General features: G+C 39.3%; 3 non-coding genes across 3 annotated transcripts; all 3 read left to right on the forward strand.

The window, feature by feature from the left end:
• Positions 1-3,868: 3,868 nt before the first annotated feature.
• On the forward strand, positions 3,869-3,976 carry LOC112792949 (small nucleolar RNA R71). Its single transcript, XR_003197665.1, has one exon. It is a non-coding gene; the product is annotated as a small nucleolar RNA R71 (small nucleolar RNA).
• A 5,113-nt stretch (positions 3,977-9,089) lies between these two features.
• On the forward strand, positions 9,090-9,193 carry LOC112793274 (small nucleolar RNA R71). Its single transcript, XR_003197975.1, has one exon. It is a non-coding gene; the product is annotated as a small nucleolar RNA R71 (small nucleolar RNA).
• A 13,447-nt stretch (positions 9,194-22,640) lies between these two features.
• LOC112793650 (small nucleolar RNA R71) lies at positions 22,641-22,748 on the forward strand. Its single transcript, XR_003198352.1, has one exon. It is a non-coding gene; the product is annotated as a small nucleolar RNA R71 (small nucleolar RNA).
• The last annotated feature ends 963 nt before the right edge of the window (positions 22,749-23,711 follow it).

The following is a 23,711-nucleotide window of genomic DNA, read 5'->3' on the forward strand; positions in this document are numbered from 1 at the left end:
TTCAATTAAGAACATTTTTCATTCAAGAGAGGTGATGGATTCATAGGACATTCATAACTTTAAGGCATAGACACTAAGATACTAATGATCACAAGACACAACATAGATAAACATAAGCACTAAAATTCGAAAAACAGAAAAATAAAGAACAAGGAAATTAAAGAACGGGTCCACCTTAGTGATGGCGGCTTGTTCTTCCTCTTGAAGATCCTATGGAGTGCTTGAGCTCCTCAATGTCTCTTCCTTGTCTTTGTTGCTCCTCTCTCATGATTCTTTGATCTTCTCTAATTTCATGGAGGAGAATGGAATGTTCTTGGTGCTCCACCCTTAGTTGTCCCATGTTGGAACTCAATTCTCCTAGGGAGGTGTTTAGTTGCTCCCAATAGTTTTGTGGAGGAAAGTGCATCCCTTGAGAAATCTCAGGGATCTCATGATGAGTGGGATCTCTTGTGTGCTCCATCCTTTTCTTAGTGATGGGCTTGTCCTCATCAATGGGGATGTCTCCCTCTATGTCAACTCCAACTGAATAACAGAGGTGACAAATGAGATGAGGAAAGGCTAACCTTGCCAAGGTAGAGGACTTGTCTGCCACCTTATAAAGTTCTTGGGATATAACCTCATGAACTTCTATTTCTTCTCCAATCATGATGCTATGAATCATGATAGCCCGGTCTATAGTAACTTCGGACCGGTTGCTAGTGGGAATGATTGAGCGTTGGATAAACTCCAACCATCCCCTAGCCACGGGTTTGAGGTCATGCCTTCTCAATTGAACCGGCTTTCCTCTTGAATCTCTCTTCCATTGGGCGTCCTCTTCACAAATGACTGTGAGGACTTGGTCCAACCTTTGATCAAAGTTGACCTTTCTAGTGTGAGTGTGTTCATCTCCTTGCATCATGGGCAAGTTGAATGCCAACCTTACATTTTCCGGACTAAAATCCAAGTATTTCCCCCGAACCATAGTAAGCCAATTCTTTGGGTCCGGGTTCACACTTTGATCATGGTTCTTGGTGATCCATGCATTGGCATAGAACTCTTGAACCATTAAGATTCCGACTTGTTGAATGGGGTTGGTAAGAACTTCCCAACCTCTCCTTCGGATCTCATGTCGGATCTCCGGATATTCACTCTTTTTGAGTTTAAAAGGGACCTCGGGGATCATCTTCTTCAAGGCCACAACTTCATAGAAGTGGTCTTGATGCACCCTTGAGATGAATCTCTCCATCTCTCATGACTCGGAGGTGGAAGCTTTTGCCTTCCCTTTCCTCTTTCTAGAGGTTTCTCCGGCCTTGGATGCCATAAATGGTTATGGAAAAACAAAAAGCAATGCTTTTACCACACCAAACTTAAAAGGTTTGCTCGTCCTCAAGCAAAAGAAGAAAGAAGAGAGTAGAAGAAGAAGAAATGAAGGAGATGGGGGAGGCTTTGTGGTTCGGCCAAAGGGGGAAGAAGTAGTGTTTAGGTTGTGTGAAAATGAAGGAGTGAAGAAGGGTTTATATAGGAGTGGGGAGGGGTTATGGTTCGGTCATGTATGGGTGGGTTTGGGAGGGAAAGTGGTTTGAATTTGAATGGTGGGGTAGGTGGGGTTTTATGAAGGATGGATGTGAGTGGTGAAGAGAAAGATGGGTTTTGATAGGTGAAGGGTTTTTTGGGGAAGAGGTGTTGAGGTGATTGGTGAATGGGTGAAGAAGAGAGAGAGTGGTAAGGTAGGTGGGGATCCTGTGGGGTCCACAGATCCTGAGGTGTCAAGGAAAAGTCATCCCTGCACCAAATGGCATGCAAAAATGCGTTTTGAGCCAATTCTGGCGTTAAACGCCGGGCTGGTGCCCATTTCTGGTGTTTAACGCCAAGTGCTTGCCCTTTTCTGGCATTTAACGCCAGTCTGGTGCCCCTTTCTGGCATTAAACGCCCAGAATGGTGCCAGACTGGGCATTAAACGCCCAACTGCTAGCCTTACTGGCGTTTAAACGCCAGTAGGTTCTTCCTCCAGGGTGTGCTGTTTTTCTTCCTGTTTTTCTTTCTGTTTTTGCTTTTTCAATTGATTTTGTGACTTCTCATGATCATCAACCTACAGAAAACATAAAATAACAAAAGAGAATAGATAAAATATAACATTGGGTTGCCTCCCAACAAGCGCTTCTTTAATGTCATTAGCTTGACAGTGGGCTCTCATGGAGCCTCACAGATACTCAGAGCAATGTTGGAACCTCCCAACACCAAACTTAGAGTTTGAATGTGGGGGTTCAACACCAAACATAGAAGTTGGTTGTGGCCTCCCAACACCAAACTTAGAGTTTGACTGTGGGGGCTCTGTTTGGCTCTGTTTTGAGAGAAGCTCTTCATGCTTCCTCTCCATGGTGACAGAGGGATATCCTTGAGCCTTAAACACCAAGGATTCTTCATTCACTTGAATGATCAATTCTCCTCTATCAACATCAATCACAGCCTTTGCTGTGGCTAGGAAGGGTCTGCCAAGGATGATGGATTTATCCATGCACTTCCCAGTCTCTAGGACTATGAAATCAACAGGGATGTAATGGTCTTCAACCTTTACCAGAACATCCTCCACAAGTCCATAAGCTTGTTTTCTTGAGTTGTCTGCCATCTCTAGTGAGATTTTTGCAGCTTGCACCTCAAAGATCCCTAGCTTCTCCATTACAGAGAGAGGCATGAGGTTTACACTTGACCCTAAGTCACACAAGGCCTTCTTGAAGGTCATGGTGCCTATGGTACAAGGTATTGAGAACTTCCCAGGATCCTGTCTCTTTTGAGGTAATTTCTGCCTAGACAAGTCATCCAGTTCTTTGGTAAGCAAAGGGGGTTCATCTTCCCAAGTCTCATTTCCAAATAACTTGTCATTTAGCTTCATGATTGCTCCAAGGTATTTAGCAACTTGCTCTTCAGTGACATACTCATCCTCTTCAGAGGAAGAATACTCATCAGAGATCATGAATGGCAGAAGTAAGTCCAATGGAATCTCTATGGTCTCATTTTGAGCCTTAGATTCCCATGGTTCCTCTTTGGGGAACTCATTGGAGGCCAGTGGACGTCCATTGAGGTCTTCCTTAGTGGCGTTCACTGCCTCTCCCTCTTCTCCAAATTCGGCCATGTTGATGGCCTTGCACTCTCCTTTTGGATTTTCTTCTGTATTGCTTGGGAGAGTACTAGGAGGGAGTTCAGTAATTTTCTTGCTTAGCTGACCCACTTGTCCCTCCAAATTTCTAATGGAGGACCTTGTTTCAGTCATGAAACTTTGAGTGGTTTTGATTAGATCAGAGACCATGGTTGCAAAGTCAGAGTGGTTCTGCTTAGAATTCTCTGTCTGTTGCTGAGAAGATGATGGAAAAGGCTTGCTATTGCTAAACCTGTTTCTTCCACCATTATTATTGTTGAAACCTTGTTGAGGTCTCTGTTGATCCTTCCATGAGAGATTTGGATGATTTCTCCATGAAGGATTATAGGTGTTTTCATAGGGTTCTCCCATGTAATTCACCTCTTCCATTGAAGGGTTCTCAGGATCATAAGCTTCTTCTTCAGATGAAGCTTCCTTAGTACTGCTTGGTGCATTTTGCATTCCAGACAGACTTTGAGAAATCATATTGACCTATTGAGTCAATATTTTGTTCTGAGCCAATATGGCATTCAGAGTGTCAATCTCAAGAACTCCTTTCTTCTGACTTGTCCCATTGTTCACAGGATTCCTTTCAGAAGTGTACATGAATTGGTTATTTGCAACCATTTCAATCAACTCTTGAGCTTCTGTAGGCGTCTTCTTCAGATGAAGAGATCCTCCAGCAGAGCTATCCAAAGACATCTTGGACAGTTCAGACAGACCATCATAGAAAATACCTATGATGCTCCATTCAGAAAGCATATTAGAGGGACACTTTCTGATTAATTGTTTGTATCTTTCCCAAGCTTCATAGAGGGATTCTCCTTCCTTCTGTCTGAAGGTTTGGACTTCCACTCTAAGCTTACTCAATTTTTGAGGTGGAAAGAACTTTGCCAAGAAGGCATTGACTAGCTTTTCCCAAGAGTTCAGGCTTTCTTTAGGTTGTGAGTCCAACCATGTCCTAGCTCTGTCTCTTACAGCAAAAGGGAATAGCATAAGTCTGTAGACCTCAGGGTCAACCCCATTAGTCTTGACAGTGTCACAGATTTGCAAGAATTCAGCTAAAAACTGATGAGGATCTTCCAATGGAAGTCCATGGAACTTGCAATTCTGTTGCATTAGAGAAACTAATTGAGGCTTAAGCTCAAAGTTGTTTGCTCCAATGGCAGGGATAGAGATGCTTCTCCCATAGAAATCGGGAGTAGGTGCAGTAAAGTCACCCAGCACCTTCCTTGCATTGTTGGCATTGTTGTTGTTTTTGGCTGCCATGTGTTCTTCTTCTTTGAAGATTTCTGTTAGGTCCTCCACAGAGAATTGTGCCTTAGCTTCTCTTAATTTTCGCTTCAAGGTCCTTTCAGGTTCAGGATCAGCCTCAACAAGAATACTTTTGTCCTTGCTCCTGCTCATAAGAAAGAGAAGAGAACAAGAAAATGTGGAATCCTCTATGTTACAGTATAGAGATTCCTTGAGGTGTCAGAGGAAAAGAAAAATAGAAGGCAGAGGTAGAAAATTCGAACTTATCAATAGAGATGGAGTTTGAATTGTGCATTAAGGAATAGTGTTAGTCCATAAATAGAAGGATGTGAGAAGAAGGGAAGTAGTATTCGAAAATTAAGTAAAGAATTTTGAAAACACTTTGAAAAACACTAATTGATTTTTGAAAATAAAAGTGGGAAAGAAATCAAGTGATTTTTGAAAAAGAATTTGAAATTAGAAATCAAAAAGATTTGATTGAAAGCCATTCTGAAAAAGATGTGGTTCAGAAGATATGATTAGTTTAAAAAGATGTGATTGAGAAGATATGTTTTGAAAAACATTTTTAAAAAAGATTTGATTTTAAAAATTAATGACTTGACTAACAAGAAAAGATATTATTCAAACATTAAACCTTTCTCAACAGAAAAGGCAACATACTTGAAATGTTGAATCAAATCATTAATTGATAGCAAGTATCTTTGAAAAGGGAAAGAAATTGATTTTGAAAAATATTTGATTGAAAAAATTTGATTTGAAAAAGATTTGATTTTGAAAAACTTTGAAAACTTGAAAAAAATTGATTTGAAAACAAAATCTTCCCTCTTGTGCCATCATGGCGTTAAACGCCCAGAATGGTATCCATTCTGGCGTTTAACGCCCAAAATGCTACCCTTTTGGGCGTTAAACGCCCAGCCAGGCACCCTGGCTGGCGTTTAAACGCCAGTCTGTCCTTCTTCACTGGGCGTTTTGAACGCCCAGCTTTTTCTGTGTAATTCCTCTGCTGCATGTTTTGAATCTTCAGTTCCCTGTACTATTGACTTGATAATAGAACCAAGATCAAATAAACAATGCATGCAAGACACCAAACTTAAAATAAGACACTAGACTCAAACAAGAAACATAAAATATTTTTGGTTTTTTTTTATTTTGTAATTTTTTTTGTGTTTTTCGAAAATTAAGTGGAAAAGAAAATAAAGGTTTCAGAATTATTAATTTGAATTCCAGGAATCATTGCAATGCTAGTCTAAGACTCTGGTCCAGGAATTAGACATGGCTTCACAGCCAGCCAAGCTTTCAAAGAAAGCTTCGGTCCAAAACACTAGACATGGCCAATGGCCAGCCAAGCCTCAGCAGATCATTGCTCCAATAGCAAGTTTGATAGAAATCAACAAGCTCTTGTGATGATAAGTTGAAACCTCGGTCCAATAAGATTAGACATGGCTTCTCAGCCAGCCAGATTTCAACAGATCATCATGAAACTCTAGAATTTATTTTTAAAGAAATTTGAAGAAAAACACCTAATCTAAGCAACAAGATGAACCGTCAGTTGTCCAAACTCAACAATCCCCGGCAACGGCGCCAAAAACTTGGTGCACGAAATTGTGATCAATACTTTTCACAAATCAAATAATCCCCGGTAATGAATCCAAAAACTTGGTGTTCAATACCATGGCATAAACACAACTTCGCACAACTAACCAGCAAGTGTACTGGGTCGTCCAAGTAATAAACCTTACGCGAGTAAGGGTCGATCCCACAGAGATTGTTGGTATGAAGCAAGCTATGGTCACCTTGTAAATCTTAGTCAGGCAAACTCAAATGGTTATGAATGATGAATAAAACATAAAGATAAAGATAGAGATACTTATGTAATTCATTGGTAGGAATTTCAGATAAGCGTATGGAGATGCTGTGTTCCTTCCGTCTCTCTGCTTTCCTACTGTCTTCATCCAATCCTTCTTACTCCTTTCCATGGCAAGCTTATGCAAGGGTTTCACCGTTGTCAATGGCTACCTCCCATCCTCTCAGTGGAAATATTCAACGCACCCTGTCACGGCACGGCTATCCATCTGTCGGTTCTCAATCAGGCCGGAATAGGATCCAGTGATTCTTTTGCGTCTGTCACTAACGCCCCGCCCTCAGGAGTTTGAAGCTCGTCACAGTCATTCAATCATTGAATCCTACTCAGAATACCACAGACAAGGTTAGACCTTCCGGATTCTCTTGAATGCCGCCATCAGTTCTAGCCTATACCACGAAGACTCTGATCTCACGGAATGGCTGGCTCGGTTGTCAGGCGAACGCTCGGTTGTCAGGCGATCAACCATGCATCGTGTATCAGGAATCCAAGAGATATTCACCCAATCTAAGGTAGAACGGAGGTGGTTGTCAGGCACACGTTCATAGGTGAGAATGATGATGAGTGTCACGGATCATCACATTCATCAAGTTGAAGAACAAGTGATATCTTAGAACAAGAACAAGCGGAATTGAATAGAGGAACAATAGTAATTGCATTAATACTCGAGGTACAGCAGAGCTCCACACCTTAATCTATGGTGTGTAGAAACTCCACCGTTGAAAATACATAAGAACAAGGTCTAGGCATGGCCGAATGGCCAGCCTCCCAATGATCTAAGATAGCATAAGAACAAAGGTAGCTACCAAGATATATCAATACAATAGTAAAAGGTCCTACTTATAGAGAACTAGTAGCCTAGGGTTTACAGAGATGAGTAAATGACGTAAAAATCCACTTTCGGGCCCACTTGGTGTGTGCTTGGGCTGAGCATTGATGCATTTTCGTGTAGAGACTCTTCTTGGAGTTAAATGCCAGCTTTTATGTCAGTTTGGGCGTTTAACTCCCATCCTTGTGCCAGTTCCGGCGTTTAACGCTGGGAATTCTGAGGGTGACTTTGAACGCCGGTTTTGGCCATCAAATCTTGGGCAAAGTATGGACTATCATATATTGCTGGAAAGCCCAGGATGTCTACTTTCCAACGCCGTTGAGAGCGCGCCAATTGGGCTTCTGTAGCTCCAGAAAATCCACTTCGAGTGCAGGGAGGTCAGAATCCAACAGCTTCTGCAGTCCTTTTTAGTCTCTGAATCAGATTTTTTGCTCAGGTCCCTCAATTTCAGCCAGAAAATACCTGAAATCACAGAAAAACACACAAACTCATAGTAAAGTCCAGAAAAGTGAATTTTAACTAAAAACTAATAAAAATATACTAAAAACTAACTAGATCATACTAAAAACATACTAAAAACAATGCCAAAAAGCGTACAAATTATCCGCTCATCAGCTAAAAAAGGTCTTCCAAGGATGATGTATTCATCCTCCTCCTTCCTAGTGTCTAAGATTATGAAATCAGTAGGGATATAAAGGCCTTCAACCTTTACCAACACGTCCTCTACCAATCAATAAGCTTGTCTTACTGACTTGTCTGCCATTTGTAATGAGAATAAGGCAGGCTGTACCTCAATGATCCCCAGCTTCTCCATTACAGAGAGTGGCATAAGATTTATGCCTGACCTTAGGTCACACAGAGCTTTCTCAAAGGTCATGGTGCCTATGGTACAGGGTATTAAGAATTTCCCAGGATCTTGTTTCTTTTGAGGTAGAGTTTGCTGAACCTATGTATCTAGTTCACTGATGAGCAAGGGAGGTTCACCTTCCCAAGTCTCATTACCAAATAACTTGGCATTCAACTTCATGATAGCTACTAGATATTGAGCAACTTTCTCTCCAGTTACATCTTCATCCTCTTCAGAGGAAGAATAATCTTCAGAGCTCATGAATGGCAAAAGGAGATTTAATGAAATCTCTATGGTCTCTATATGAGCCTCAGATTCCTTTAGATCCTCAACAGGGAACTCCTTCCTGCTTGAGAGACGTCCCATGAGATCTTCCTCATTGGGATTCACGTCCTCTCCTCCCTTCTTACATTCGGCCATGTTGAGTATATCAATGGCCTTGCACTCTCTCTTTGGATTCTCTTCTGTATTACTTGGGAGAGTACTAGGAGGGGTTTCAGTAACTTTCTTACTCAGCTGGCCCACTTGTGCCTCCAAATTTCTAATGGAGGATCTTGTTTCACTCATGAAACTTAAAGTGGCCTTAGATAGATCAGATACTAGATTAGCTAAATTAGAAGTGCTTTGCTCAGAATTCTCTGTCTGTTGCTGAGAAGATGATAGAAAAGGCTTGCTATTGCTGAGCCTAGTTCGTCCACCATTATTAAAGCCTTGTTGAGGCTTTTGTTGATCCTTTCATGAGAAATTTAGATGATTTCTCCATGATGAATTATAGGTGTTTCCATAAGGTTCACCCATATAATTTACCTCTGCCATTGCAGGGTTTTCAAGATCATAAGCTTCTTCTTCAGAAGATGCCTCTTTAGTGCTGTTGGATGCATTTTGCCATCCATTCAGACTTTGAGAAATCATGTTGACTTGATGAGTCAACATATTGTTCTGAGCCGATATGGCATTCAGAGCATCAATTTCAAGAACTCCCTTTCTTTGAGGCGTCCCATTATTCACGGAATTCCTCTCAGAAGTGTACATGAACTGGTTATTTGTAACCATGTCAATAAGTTCTTGAGCTTCTGCAGGCGTTTTCTTTAGGTGAATGGATCCACCTGCAGAATGGTCCAGTGACATCTTAGAGAACTCAGATAGACTATAATAGAATATATTTATCATGGTCCATTCTGAAAACATGTCAGAAGGACATTTTTTGGTCATCTATTTGTATCTTTCCCAAGCTTCATAGAGGGATTCATCATCTTTTTGCTTGAAGGTCTGAACATCCACTCTAAGCTTGCTCAGCTTTTGAGGAGGAAAGAACTTAGCCAAGAAGACCGTGACCAGTTTATCTCAGGAGTCTAGGCTATCTTTAGGTTGAGAGTCCAACCATGTTCTAGCTCTATCTCTTACAGCAAAAGGAAAAAGCATGAGCTTGTAGACTTCAGGATCTACTCCATTAGTCTTAACAGTCTCACAGATCTACAAGAACTTAGTTAAGAATTGGTAAGGATCTTCTGATGGAAATCCATGAAACTTGCAATTCTGTTGCATTAGAGCAACTAATTGAGGTTTCACTCAAAATTGTTTGCTCCTATGGTAGGAATTGAGATGCTTCTTCCATCAAACTTGGACGTAGGTGTGGTATAATCACCAAGCATCCTTCTTGCATTATTGTTGTTAGGTTCGGCTGCCATCTCCTTTTCTTGTTCGAAAATTTCAGCAAGGATGTCTCTGGATTGTTGTAATTTAGCTTCTCTTAGTTTCCTCTTCAGAGTCCTTTCAGGTTCTGGATCAGCTTCAACAAGAATGCCTTTTTCCTTAGGAATTCTTGCTCATATGAAAGAGAAGAGAACAAAAAAAGAAGAGGAATCCTCTATGTCACAGTAAAGAGGTTCCTTATTATTAGTAGAAGAAGAAGGGAATAAAGAAAGGAGAATCCAAACACAAGGGTAAGGATAGGGGCAGTGATTTGAGATGAAGAGAAGTGAAGAGAGGTGTTAGTGAATGAATAAATAAATAGAATAAGATGAGACAGGGAAAAATTTTCGAAGTTAAATTTTGAAATGGAGTTAAATGATTTTCGAAAATAAAGATAAGAAATAAAATTAAAATTAAAATTTAAAACAATTAATTAATTATAAAAAGAATTTTTGAAAAAGAGGGAGGTATTTTCGAAAATTAGAGAGAGAAAAGTTGTTAGGTGGTTTTGAAAAAGATAAGAAACAAACAAAAAATCAAATAGTTAGTTGAAAAAGATTTGAAAATCAAATTTGAAAAGATAAGAAGATAAGAAGTTAGAAAAGATATTTTAAAATCAAATTTTTGAAAAAGATAAAATTTTGAAAAAGATATGATATAAAAGATAAGATAAGATAGATTTAATTTTTAAAATTAAAATTAAAACGTATTCCCCTCTAGCTCCTGGAATAGCGACATGAACTAAATGTCCTGTCCAAGCCAAGGAACTGACTCCGAATAGTCCTGACAAATGATGATTAAGACGGGATTCGGCATTTTTAAACCAAGAAACGCTCGGTTTCCATTTCGGTTGTAGGTGTAACCACCCCGCTATTAAGGATATGGCTGAAAGAAATAATAGAAAAAGAGCTCCAGTATAAAGATCCCCATTAGTACGTAAACCGATTGTATACCACCACTGATAAACACCGGAATAGGCAATATTCACTGGACCAAGAGCACCCCCACGAGTAAAAGCTTCTACAGCCGGTTGACCAAAATGAGGATCCCAAATTGCATGAGCAATAGGTCTTACATGTAAAGGATCCTGTACCCATGTCTCAAAATTTCTTACTTGATTAACAAGAAACTACAAGATAAGATTCTAGAATTAAAGATTGAACCTTTCTTAACAAGAAAGTAGCAAACTTCAAATTTTTGAATCAATCATATTAATTGTTAGCATAATTTTTGAAAATAAAGATAAAATTAAGAAAAAGATTTTTGAAAAGTAATTTAAAAAATAAATTTCGAAAATTAATAAAAAAATGAAAAAGATTTGATTTTTGAAAAAGTTTTGAAAAGATAAGATTTTTAAAATTTGAAAATTTGACTTGATTTACAAGAAACAACTATTCGAAATTTTGAGAGAAAAAGGAAAATATATTTTTTTATTTTTGAAATTTTAATTATGAGAGAGAAAAACATAAAAAATGACTCGCAACATGAAAATTATGAATCAAAACACATAATACATGCAAGAACACTATGAATGTCAAGATGAACACCAAGAACATTTTGAAGATCATGATGAACATCAAGAACATATTTTTGAAAAATTTTTGATGCAAAGAAAACATGCAAGACACCAAACTTAGAATTCTTTAATGCATGGACACTATGAATGCAAAAATACATATGGAAAACAATAAAAGACACAAAACAAGAAAACATCAAGATCAAACAAGAAGACTTACCAAGACCAACTTGAAGATCATGAAGAACACCAGGAATGCATGAATTTTCGAAAAATAATGCATAAATTTTTAAAAACATGCAATTGACACCAAACTTAAAAATTGACTCAAGACTCAAACAAGAAATACAAAATATTTTTGGTTTTTTTATGATTTTATGATTTTTTTGGATTTTCTTTTAAATTTTTTTCGAAAAACATATAGAAAAAAAGAAAATAAGAAATCCAAAATTTTTTAATAAGAATTCCAGGAATCTTTCAATATTAGCCTAAAGCTCCAATCCAAGGGTTGGGCATGGCTTAATAGCCAGCCAGCTTTAGAAGATATAAATCAGGCATGTAACAACTGATATTCCAATTAACTTGCCTCTATGTTGATGGTTTTGAAGCCTCAATCCAATTGAGTTAGACATGGCTTTACAGCCAGCCAAGCTTCAACATACTTTATGAAACACTAGAATTCATCCTTAAAAAATTTGAATAATTTTTCGAAAACAAAGAAAAAATTTTGAAAAATATTTTTGAAAACTTTTTGAAAAGAAAAATAAAAAGAAAATTATCTAATCTGAGCAACAAGACGAACCGTCAGTTGTCCAAACTCGAACAATCCCCGGCAACGGCGCCAAAAACTTGGTGAGCAAAATTCTTACTCATACTTAAATTGTTATTCGAAATTGATTGTCCCTGGTAATGGCGCCAAAACCTGGTGCATAATACCATGGTCCAAACATAACTTCACAACTTCGCATAACAAACCGGCAAGTTGATGGAGTGCAGAAGCTGGTGAATTAAAAATTTATTAAAATGGTTACGTTGCAAGTATAGTTCTTAACTCACCGAAAATCTGCCTATCAATTTAGAAATATGTCACTGAAAGTTTAAATTAAAATTACTGGGAGTTTTAAGTCCCAGGTCGTCTCCCAACGAGTTGCAGAAAAATGTGCTATTTTATTAATCATATATTCCAAAAAGAGTTGAGCTAAGTAAATTGGGATTTAAATTAAGAAATTTTAAATAATAAAAATAAGAGGCCTTGACTGGGAATTGATTGGTTAGAATTTCTATCATTGATGGTGTGATTGTAAGATTAATTTATAATTAATAGTTGTTTTGTTTGGTTATCCCTTACTAGGTAAGAGAAGGTCAAACAAGTAGAAATGCCAGATCTGTTCACAAGTTGCAACCCACTTAGTTCAAAGGGATTTGCGTCGGTGACAGGATAGCAATCCAACATTTAACCCAATTACAAATTTTTCTTTCAATCCTTCCAACTCAAGTGTTCCTTTTAATCAACTCCCCATCAAGTAATGAAGCTACTCACGCATTGTAAATAAAGAATCCATGGCACATGAAAGGGAATTAAAAGAAGACATGATTATTAGAATGGAATTTAAATTAAAAAGAAATAATCCTTGCATCAATTAATCATAAAAATATCTGAATGACAAAATTGAACATAACAAAGAACATGGAAGAATAAAACCAAGTTAAGAGAACAAACTAGAGTGATGAAATCTTGATGAGGAAAATAACTCTTCTCAATGTTCCAATGCTAAGATCAATTGAAAATTAAAATTCTTAAAACTAGAGAGAAAAAAAACCTAAGAGAGTCAAAAACTAGATCTAAACTACTTAATGAATGTTTTCTCTGTTGTTTCTGCATATTCTCTGACTCTGGTCTGCTGTTCCGGGCCGAAAACTGGGCCGAAATAGGGTCCAAAATTGCTGGTTTCAGATTCTGCAGTTTATGCAGATCGCCCATGTCACGCGATTGCGTCGTCCATGCAGACGCGTTGCTGGCGCTTTTCCTCTTCACGCGTTCGCGTCGTCCACGCTACCGCGTTGCTTGTGCTTTCCAATCCGCGCGGCCGCGCAAGCCATGCGGCCGCGTCACTGCGATCCTTCGTGCAGTCGTGTGAGCCATGTGACCGCGTCACTTTTCGCTGGTTATCTCCTCAAACTCTTGTGTTCCTTCCATTTTTGCTAGCTTCCTCTCCAATCTCCGTCTTATTCATGCCCTATAAAGCCTGAAACGCTTGACACAAAGATTACGGCATCAAATGGAATAAAGGAGAATTAAAATTAAATAATTAAAGTCTCTGAGAAGTAATTTTCAAACATGTAATAAATTCAGGAAGGAAATCTAAATGCATGCTAAATTGATGAATAAGTGGGTAAGGATCACGACAAAACCACACAATTAAACACAATATAAACTATAAAATAGTGGTTTATCAACCTCCCCACACTTAAACATTAGCATGTCCTCATGCTAAATTGAAGGAGACAAGGAAATAAGTATGAACATGCAGAAACTCATGAAATGCAATGCAATCCTACATACATAAATAAATGCAATTCTATGATTATTATCTACTTGATCAAAAGTAAATAAGCCCTTCAAAACAATTACAAATCAAATTCCACTAATTCTATCATCATATAATAAAACCGATAAAAGTGCAAGAAGATAGCTTATGAAGGCTGGAAACATGAAAATTCAAGCATTGAACCCTCACTGATAATGTATGTACGCTCTAATCTCTAGTGTATAGGGTAATCACTCTATTCTTCTCTAGTCATGCTTTCTAACTTTTGTTTTTCTCCTAACCAATCAACAACAGTTAATATACCAATGCAAACATCATGAGGTCTTTTCAGGGTTGTAATGGGACCAAGGTGCAGGTAAGGATATACATATGGCTAAGTGAGCTTTATAAATTGAATCTTTAATTAACCTAAGCTCTCACCTAATATACATATATTCTATATACTTTCAAATTCATGCCTAGCTACCCATAATTCCCTTTTCAACCCATACTCATGTTTCAACCTTGTATTTTAATTCTATCATATGTGCATTGATCTTTGAATTCTGAATTTAACATTGGGGTAATTTTGTCCCCTTATTTATTGAATATTTTTTTATTTTTTTTTTTGAATTAATAAAGCTTATCAATGTACCTAGATTTTTCATTTTTATATTTTCACATGAGTGGGTATCCAAATTTCCTTTAAATTTTCATGACACATTCCCTTAACAACTTCTGTTCCCACAATTTCCCATACTTAACTAGCACACACAATTCTATCCTAAGCTAACCAAAGATTCAATTTGGGATATGCAATTGTTTTTCAGCTTAAGGTTAGTAATGTGGTGAAATATAGAAGAAATGGGGTTTTAAAAGCTCAAAGTGGTTAACAAGGGTAATTGAAAAGGGTAGGCTTGATTTGGATAAGTGAGTTTAAACAAATAATGGCCTCAATCATGTGCAAGCATGTAAATATAATAAATATTGGACATATAAGATAAAACAAAATATAGATTACAATCATAGAGAAGTAAACACACAAGAATAAAATAATTATGGTTAAATAGTGTAACCATACATAAAGGCTCAAATCTTTCATAGGTTGTGTGTTCTTTAGCTCAAACATCATGTTCCAAATACAACTCAAGCAGATTTATCATAAAAACTTTGAAAAAAATTAGTGAAATTTTGTTCCAAAGATAGATTTTTTTAAAAGAAACTTATTGTCTTTTCAATCAAGTAGAACATGCATGCAACTATCCTAACCTATGCAATTTATTCTATTCTATAAAAGAAAGAAAAAAACTAACTAAAATATCCTAATTATTGGTGTCAGAGAAGAGAATTTACCTCCGGAAGTCAGGTACTGACCGACCTCCCCACACTTAAGGCTTTGCACCGTCCTTGGTGCCATCTGTCAGGAACAAGGGTGGGCTGGTGGCAGTATCTCCACAGTCGGGACCAGTATGGCTCCCGGTGCTGGTAAAAGAAGTGGAGTCCAGGGTGTCTGAGTCTCTGAAGCGTCCCTTGAGTAGCTCCTTGAGGTGTTTGAATCGGCGCTCGTTACGGCGCTCTCTCATCTTTGCTTTTTGTTCATGCCGATCCAAGTTTTCAAGTATCTGCTGGAGCACTTTCTCAGTGGTAGATGCTTGTGGTGTTGAAGAAGGAATATCTTCAACCGGCTCAGTAGGCTGGCTTGTAGTGGCTGCTGAAAGTCTGAGGTATTTCCCATTAGGGACATATTGATCATCCCGTGGAAGCATGACTTTGGTGTCCCCAGCTCTGCAGGAGACTCCGGCTGCGGAGACAAGATTTGAGACCAAGGCGGGGAAAGGTAAGTTGCCCGCGATTTGTACATGCTCCATAGCATGCCGGATGTGTCTTGAGAGATTCAGAGGTTGCTCTGTAAGGATGCACCATAGTAGAACAGCCATGTCCGCAGTGAAAGAGGACTCATGAGTGTTTGGAAAGACGTAATGGGACATGATCTGTGCCCATACGCGAGCCTCCAAGGTAAGTACGGAAGCCAAGATTCCCTTAGGGTGGTCACGGTGGTATCTGTAGATCCAACGGCTGCCAGGTAAAGCAATGACGCTGAGAACGGAGTCCCAGTCAAATTGGTATCTCTAGCGCTGAAGGGTGGCTTCTTAAAAAGTGTCCATTCCTTCTGGAATAGGGGAAAGACTCAGAACTTGCTGAATGGCCTCTTCTGTAATGGGGACTTGCTTCTGCCGGACATAAACAGACTACAGGGTTGGTATATAGAAGTTGGAGTAGAACTCAACTACCCAAGAAAGATTGACCTGCCTTGGCTGTCTCTGTAGGAAACCCCATTGTCTTCGCTCAATTTGTGGCTCAACAAAGGTGGCAATATTGGGCGGGAGGATGAGAAGGTATTCATTGTTATAGTTCCTTTCTGCTAGGATAGGGAACATCTGCTCACAGTAGCGATTGGGAAATAGCGCAATGTCCTTTGCTGGAAAGGCTTTCTCTTTGTCGTCAACCTTTATTATCCTCTTAACTTTTTTTGTTGAGGGCTTGACTGCGGTTGAAGAAGGCTCTGCCACTAATGCTCTTTTAGTTCCTCTTCTTGCTGATGGTTTGGAAGTAGCTTTCTCTTGTCCTTTCTTGGTGGCCATCCTGAAAGAAGGGAAGAGAAAGAAAATTAAATTCATAGAGATAGAGCAAGGAAGAGGGTATTGTAAGTGATAGTCAATGCACAATAAAGATAAATGGCATGAACACATGGTCTGGATTACATGTGAAAAGCTCATCAATGGAAATTTAGCAAGTGCATGTAGGACAATGGAATGCAAGAGGTTTATTGGCATGCAGGCAAAGGCATGAGTAGCATATATCAAACATTCAATGTCCAAGTTAGGTTACCATTTGTAACAAACTAACTATCACGGTTGTATTGACAATTAAATTTAAATAATAAAATATGAAAGGGAATTTGTGAAAAGCAAGCATTGCAGAGTAGAGTAAAGTAATATAGAAAAGTGCATAGTGCTATATGGGCTTTTTCACAAATACATGGCATGCATGGTAAACAAGATATAAAAAGTATGGAATTGAACATGCAAGCAATCCCTTAAATAGGAGAAAAATAATTGTCAAACAATTTGCAATAATCCACAAGCATATAATGAGGAATGATGACTCAAAAGGTTTCTAACACCATGTAAAAGAAGAAGAAGGAAAAATAAAGATGTGAAAAGAAAAAGAAAATGAAAAGCAAATAATAATATATATACATACTATAATAAGAATGATAGAAAAGAGAAGAAGGAAGAAGAAGATAAAACCTTGTTAATGGTGGTGAGAGAGAGAGAAAGTGAAAGGTGAGGTAGAAGGGGAAAGGGAGAAAGAAGAAAGAAGGGGGGAAAAGAAAAAGTAGGGTTTGGAGAAGAGAAAGATAAGATAAGTTGGCTTATTGGGTTGAGCTGTGCGGCGCATGCGACGCGGCCGCGGAAGGCACGCGTTCGCGTGGATGCGCATCAGGAAGGGGGGCGCGATCGCGTCGGTCACGCGGTCGCGTGACCTACATTGTGCTGTTGGCGCGAGTGCAGCCTCGCTCCTGCACAACTCTCTGTTCAATATAATTCAATTGCCAAATTAAGGTGACGCGATCGCGTGGGTAATGCAATCACGTGAGTGTGCATCAGAAGTTAATTGACGGGGCCGCGTCGGCGACGCGGTCGCGTCACCAGGATTGTACTTCCAGCACCAATCCAGCACCACTCTCGCACAATATAGCATTGTGCACCCTTTTACGTCGAAAATGCAGGGCACGCGGCCGCGTGGAGTACGCGGTCGCGTGGGAGGCCATGATATCCATGCGACGCGGTCACGTGGAGTAAATTGTGCCTTTGGCATGACTCCAGCGCTGCTCCTGCGAAACTTTCTGTTCATTTTTATTTTTCTTCACTCCCCCTGCTGCGCGGACGCGTCGCTTGGGCGATCGCGTCACGTGGCGAAAATTTTTTTTTTTTTAGAAAGATAAAGACATGTAATTGAAAGAGCACGAAAGCACTAATAAGGAGAATAGTTATTTAAAGAAGAAAAACTAAAAGTGAAGAAAAGAACGATCATACCGCGGTGGGTTGTCTCCCACCAAGCACTTTGCTTTAACGTCCGTAAGTTGGACGCTCTACTAGCTCAATCTGTTGCTATGTAGGGATCTTCCAGGAGGAAGATCTCAAGCTCCTTGCTTTTCTGCACCTTCTCACCATGGTATAGCTTCAGACGGTGTCCATTGACCTTAATAAGTTCAGAACTTAAAGGATGGCTTAGGTGATAAACTCCGTACGGTTCAGCCTTCTCTATTCTGTATGGACCTTCCCATTTTGATCTCAACTTGTCAGGCATGAGCCTCAGTCGAGATTTGTAAAGGAGAACAAAATCTCCAGGTTGGAACTCTCTCTTCTTGATGTTTTGATCATGCACAGCTTTCATTTTTTCCTTGTATATTCTGGAGTTCTCATAAGCTTCTAGGCGAAGGTTCTCCAATTCCTGCAGTTGTAACTTTCTTTCAGCTCCAGCATTCTCAATCCCCATGTTGCACTCTTTAACTGCCCAGAAGGCTTTGTGTTCGATTTCAACTGGGAGATGACAAGCTTTTTCATAAACTAAGCGGAAGGGACTCATCCCAATGTGTGTCTTGTATGTTGTTCTATATGCCCACAGTGCATCTTGTAGTCTGGTGCTCCAGTCTTTTCTATGAGACTTTACTATCTTTTGCAAGATACGTTTAATTTCTCTGTTTGACACCTCGGCTTGCCCATTAGTTTGGGGATGGTAAGCTGTTGCAACTTTATGGATTATCCCATGCTTCTTTATCAATCCTGTTAGTCTCCTGTTACAAAAATGGGTGCCTTGATCGCTCACGATCGCTCGTGGTGATCCAAAGCGGCATATAATATGGTTTCTCACAAAGGAAACAACAGTGTTAGCATCATCAGTGCGGGTAGGAATTGCTTCTACCCATTTGGAAACATAATCTACAGCTAACAATATATAAAAATATCCACTAGAATTTGGAAATGGACCCATGAAGTCAATGCCCCAGACATCAAAAATTTCACAGAAAAGCATATATTGTTGAGGCATCTCATCCCTCTTGGATATGTTACCAAATTTATGGCATGGGTGACAAGATTTACAAAACTCAGCAGCATCTCTAAAAAGAGTAGGCCACCAGAATCCACAGTCTAAGATTTTTCTAGCTGTTCGTTGAGGGCCAAAATGTCCTCCACTTTCAGATGAGTGACAGGCTTCTAAAATGGACTGGAATTCTGATTGAGGTACACAACGTCTAATTATCTGGTCAGCGCCACATCTCCATAAATATGAGTCATCCCATATATAATATTTAGACTCGCTTTTCAGCTTGTCTCTTTGATGTTTAGAAAAATGTGGAGGAAATGTGCGGCTAACTAAATAATTAGCAATAGGTGCATACCAAGGGACTACTTCAGATACTGCTTGTAGGTTGTCAAAAGGAAAATTATCATCTATAGGAGTAGAATCATCCTTAATATGTTCAAGGCAACTCAAGTGGTCTGCAACTAAATTTTGAGTACCACTCTTATCCTTGATTTCTAAATCAAACTCTTGTAACAGCAGTATCCAACGTATAAGTCTTGGTTTGGATTCCTTTTTAGCTAATAGATACTTTAGAGCTGCATGGTTCGAATACACTACTACTCTAGTACCAAGTAAATAAGCCCGGAATTTATCCAGAGCAAAAACAATAGCAAGTAGCTCTTTCTCAGTAGTGGTATAATTGGATTGGGCAGTGTCTAAAGTCTTAGACGCATAGGCAATAACAAAAGGATTTTTACCTTCACGCTGAGCCAGTGCTGCTCCTACTGCATGGTTGGAAGCATCGCACATGATTTCAAATGGCTGGCTCCAATCGGGTCCTCTCACAATTGGAGCTTGAGTTAGAGCAGTCTTTAGCTTATCAAATGCTTGTTTGCAATCCTCACTGAACTCGAACCCAATATCCTTCTATAGTAATCTGGATAAGGGAAGTGCCACCTTACTAAAGTCCTTAATAAATCTCCTGTAGAAAACCTGCATGGCCAAGGAACGAATGGACTTCCCTCACAGAAGAGGGGTAAGGTAAACTAGAAATAACATTCACCTTTGCTGGGTCTACAGAAATGCCATTATTAGATACCACATGTCCCAATACAATCCCTTGCTTTACCATAAAGTGGAATTTTTCGAAATTCAATACAAGGTTTGTATTAATACATCTATCTAATACTCTAGATAATCCATGTAAGCAAAGGTTAAAAGAATCACCATAAACGCTAAAATTGTCCATAAAAACTTCCATACAGTCCTCAATAAGATTAGAGAAAAGACTCATCATGCACCTTTGGAAAGTAGCTGGTGCATTGCACAAGCCAAAGGGCATTCTTTTATAAGCATAGGTTCCAAAAGGACATGTAAAAGTAGTCTTTTCCTGATCCTCAGGAGCTATATGAATCTGGAAATAACCTGTGTAACCATCTAAAAAGCAATAATGTGATTTACCTGACAGGCGATCCAGCATTTGATCAATGAATGGAAGTGGATAGTGATCCTTACGAGTAGCTTAGTTGAGACGTCTGTAATCAATGCAGACTCTCCAAGCATTCTGAACTCTAGTTGCTATGAGCTCTCCATGCTCATTTTTCACTGTAGTGACTCCGGACTTCTTGGGCACCACTTGCACTGGGCTTACCCATTCACTGTCTGAAATGAGATATATGATACCGGCCTCCAATAGTCTGGTCACTTCCTTTTTGACAACTTCCAAGATGGTAGGATTCAATCTTCTTTGTGGTTGACGGACAGGTCTTGCTCCCTTGTCTAAAAATATTCTATGCTCGCATATTTGAGGGTTGATTCCCACTATGTCTGCCAAACTCCACCCTATTGCCTTCTTATGCTTCCTCAACACATCAAGTAGCTGTTCTTCTTGTTGAGAAGTCAGTTCTCTTGCAATAATAACCGGAAGCTTCTACTCATCCTCAAGGTAAGCATATTTGAGATGTGGAGGGAGAGATTTCAATTCTAACTTTTGATCATGGACAGGCTCTGGGTTATCTGGGGCTTGTGAAAATGGCGAAGTGTCCTCATTGTCAGTTAAGAAGGTCCCCACACTTGGACCTTGTCCAGTGTGCCTCTCTTTAAACTCTTCCTTTTGAACTTCAGCCACACTTTCGTCTATGACATCACACTAGAAGATAGAACGATCTTCTGGGGGGTTGTCAATGACTCCATTCAGATTGAAGATTACTATACGGCCATCTATTTCAAAGGAGTATGTCCCTGAAAAAGCATCTTATTTGAATTTTGATGTCTTTAGGAATAGTCTTCCAAGTAGGATTGATGATGGCTTATTTGAATCATTATGGGGCATCTCCAAGATATAAAAATTAGTGGGAAATGTGAGCCCTTTAATGTTCACCAAAACATCTTTAGCAACTCCAGCAACTGTAATAATGTTTTTATCTACTAACACAAAACGAGCTGCCGACCTTTTTAAGGGAGGGAGCCTTAAAACATCATATATAGACAAAGGCATTATACTGACACATGCTCCTAAATCACACATGCAATCATAAATTACTACACCACCAATAGTACAACTAACTATGCAAGGACCTGGATCACTACATTTTTCAGGTAATCCTCCCATTAAAGCAGATATAGAACTACCTAAAGGAATAGTTTCTAATTCAGTAATTTTATCTTTATGGATACATAAGTCTTTTAGAAACTTTGCATATTTAGGTACCTGCTGAATAACATCAAAAAGGGGAACAGTTACCTCAACCTTTTTGAATATTTCTACCATTTTAGGATCAGGTTCCAGCTGCTTCCTAGGCTTCCTTGCAAGTTGTGGAAATGGAATGGGAGCAGTGTTTTCTGTGGTGCCTGCACCTTTTTGTGCCTCTTCCTGTGGTTGAGCTATCTCTTCTTCAGCTATGTCCTGTATATCCTCTTCCTCTTCAACATCTTCAATTTCTACCACTTCTTCAGCTGAGGCGTATTCTGGTGAGCTTGGTTCCTCCTGATTCCTCTCCTGCAGTGTGGTTCCGGACCTCAGGGTGATGGCATTAATTCCTCCCTTTGGATTGGGTAATGGTTGAGAGGGGATTCCAGTGGTGCTTGAAGGTTGGTCACTGGAATTTTGTGCTGAACCAAGTTGTGTCATAAAAGCTTGTAGAGTAGAGGTGAAACCATTCAGACTGGCATTAATACTGTTCACGATGGTATTTTTCATGGCCAGTTGTCTTTTCTCAAAAGCTTGTAATAATTCTTCATTAGAAGATACAGAAGAATGAGTAAATTGAAAGGTTTGCTGCTGATTGTTCGGTGGTCCTTGGTTTTGCCTCAGGTGAGGTGCTCGGTATGGTTTATTTTGCTGCCTGTTGTTGTAATTATTCCACCTCTGATTTCCCTGATTATCTCTACCTCCCCTATTATTGTTATCCCTCTAATTCTGGTTTGAATTGTCCTGCTATCCATGGTTATTATTTCCACTTTGATTGTACCCTTGGTTGGTGCGGTCATAGAAGTTATGAGTGGATGCCACCATGTTGTCTTCTTGTTGGAGCTGCAGGCATTCATCAGTGTAATGGCTGTAATCAGCACAAATTCCGCAAATTCTTTGTGGAACTAGTTGTTGGTTTTGCTACGGTTGAGTTTGCTGAGCTTGTTGATTTAACTGCATTTGCTTCAGCAGGTTGGTCATTTCACAGATGCTTCGATTTAGAGCAGCAGTCTCTATGCCAGAAGATACTTCTGCAATGGCCCTTGAATGGCCTTGCTTCTGTCTGTGGTTCAGAGTAGATTCAGCTAAATCACTGATCAATTGCCAAGCTTCATCAGTGGTCTTGTACTTCTTCATAGACCCATTGCTGGAACTTTCCAATGTGGTCTTATCTTGGGGTCTCATACCTTGTGTGACATAGTTGAGTAGCACGATCTTGTCAATCATATGGTGGGGGCATGTTTCCAGAAGATTATTGAAGCGCTCCCAGTATTCAAAGAGAGTCTCATTGTCATCCTGAACAATTGTAGAGATATCCTTCCTCAGTTTATCAGTAACTTCAGATGGGAAGAATTTCTCCAGGAACTCCTTTCTGAGTGTATCCTAGTTGGATACGTTTGCTAGAGGTTGAGTGTAGTACCACTCTCTTGCTTTTCCCTCAAGAGAGAACGGAAAAGCTTTCAGCAAAACTGAAGTTTCATCAGCGCCATCATGCCTAACAGTAGAACAGGCTGCCTGGAAATCTCTCAAGTGCTTGATAGGCTCTTAAGCAGGTAGGCCATGAAACATCGGCATCAAATTTAGCAGTGCGGTCTTTATTTCAAAATCCGTAGCTACCGCTGGATGATGCGCTTGAAACGGTTGCAATGTAAAATCAGGAGCTCCTTCCTCCTGAATGGTAATTCTTCTAGCTGCCATGTTTTCTGCACGTAAAACAACCGAATCAGTAGAACGGGGGCTGGTTTTTTCCTCAAATTCACTTTCAGATCCGCCCTCAGAGCGGACTAACCTACGCTGTTCTCGCCTTATTCGTGAAATTGTTCTTTCAATTTCAGGATCAAATATTAGCAAGCGCGGATCAGGAAGTGAACGTGTCATTTGACAGAAGAAACACGCAGCTCATAGTAGCAAAATTAAAGAAAATGTAAATAAATAAATTCTAATTAATAAAATAAGCACTCTATCGCAACTCCCCGGCAACGGCGCCAAAAATTGATGGAGTGCAGAAGCTGGTGAATTAAAAATTTATTAAAATGGTTACGTTGCAAGTATAGTTCTTAACTCACCGAAAATCTGCCTATCAATTTAGAAATATGTCACTGAAAGTTTAAATTAAAATTACTGGGAGTTTTAAGTCCCAGGTCGTCTCCCAACGAGTTGCAGAAAAATGTGCTGTTTTATTAATCAGATATTCCAAAAAGAGTTGAGCTAAGTAAATTGGGATTTAAATTGAGGAATTTTAAATAATAAAAATAAGAGGCCTTGACTGGGAATTGATTGGTTAGAATTTCT

This window comes from Arachis hypogaea, chromosome 3, assembly GCF_003086295.3.
Source record: "Arachis hypogaea cultivar Tifrunner chromosome 3, arahy.Tifrunner.gnm2.J5K5, whole genome shotgun sequence".
Classification (NCBI taxonomy): Eukaryota; Viridiplantae; Streptophyta; class Magnoliopsida; order Fabales; family Fabaceae; genus Arachis; species Arachis hypogaea.